Raw genomic sequence first — 1277 nt, forward strand, 5'->3', positions numbered from 1 at the left:
CTGATGGTGTGTTTTTAATATCCTACTATGAACGCTGCCGCACCCTGCATAATACGACAATTTTGAAGTGACACGATGCAATTGGTTCGGTCCTTTGAACACTGACAAAGGGCTTGTAATCATGAATGATCTAAAAGTAACAGAAAAAGACACAGACGCTCTTCAACATGGCATATCGAAAGCAGCCTCACAAAACATTTACTCCTTTGTGGAATGTGAAGTTTGTTCTCAACAAGCACTCTGTTCGGAAACAACAGCGACAATCAAAATTATAATAGTAGAGAAAGAAACGACTTACTCTATCCAAAAATGGAAGTATTTGAGCCACAAAAGTCTTTGGTAATTTGGGCATTAGCGTGAAGAATCTAATAGAAAATAAAATTAATTTCCAATCTAAACTGAAACCGTATGTGCATGACAACCCCTACTCCATATAAGAATTAATGAAAATACAACGTTATTTTTATGTGGGCAACAGACATAGTTAGAGAGAGAGAGATGGCACATGTACTTAATAGCAATCACCATATGAAGAAAAGAATAGAACAGGTAGCTTATGATTTATGTAAAAGACAATAATGTCGTTGGCAAACATGTAATACTTTGTATATACTAAGATGGTATCTGTTCTTTCGAACATGGATAGAGCGTCTGCCATGCAAGCAGGAGATCCCGGGTTCGAGTCCCGGTCGGGGCACACATTTTCATCTGTCCCCGTTGACGTATGCCATCGGTGACCATGCAGCTCGTTAGAATGAAATTACAATGGAATGAACACCCTTAGCTGCTTACAGGCGTTGACATACGTCAACGGGGACAGATGAAAATTTGCGCCCCGACCGGGACTCGAACCCGGGATCTCCTGCTTACATGGCAGACGCTCTATCCATCTGAGCCACCGAGGACACAGAGGATAGTGCGACTGCAGGGATTTATCTCTGGCACGCCTCCCGCGAAACCCACATTCTCTGTTTGTGCATTCGCACAGAAGAAGAAGACGGTCAAGTGGCTGGTGAGCCTTAACTAGAACAGACACCATCTTAGTATATATATATATATATATATATATATATATATATATATATATATATATAGTTAAGGCCACATTCTCTGTTTGTGCATTCGCACAGAAGAAGAAGACGGTCAAGTGGCTGGTGAGCCTTAACTAGAACAGACACCATCTTAGTATATATATATATATATATATATATATATATATATATATAGTTAAGGCTCACCGGCCACTTGACCGTCTCCTTCTTCTGTGCGAATGCACA

General features: G+C 40.3%; 1 non-coding gene across 1 annotated transcript; it reads right to left on the reverse strand.

The window, feature by feature from the left end:
• Positions 1-831: 831 nt before the first annotated feature.
• Trnat-ugu (transfer RNA threonine (anticodon UGU)) lies at positions 832-905 on the reverse strand. The gene has a single exon. It is a non-coding gene; the product is annotated as a tRNA-Thr (tRNA).
• Positions 906-1277: the final 372 nt, after the last annotated feature.

Source organism: Schistocerca serialis, chromosome 4, assembly GCF_023864345.2.
Source record: "Schistocerca serialis cubense isolate TAMUIC-IGC-003099 chromosome 4, iqSchSeri2.2, whole genome shotgun sequence".
Classification (NCBI taxonomy): Eukaryota; Metazoa; Arthropoda; class Insecta; order Orthoptera; family Acrididae; genus Schistocerca; species Schistocerca serialis.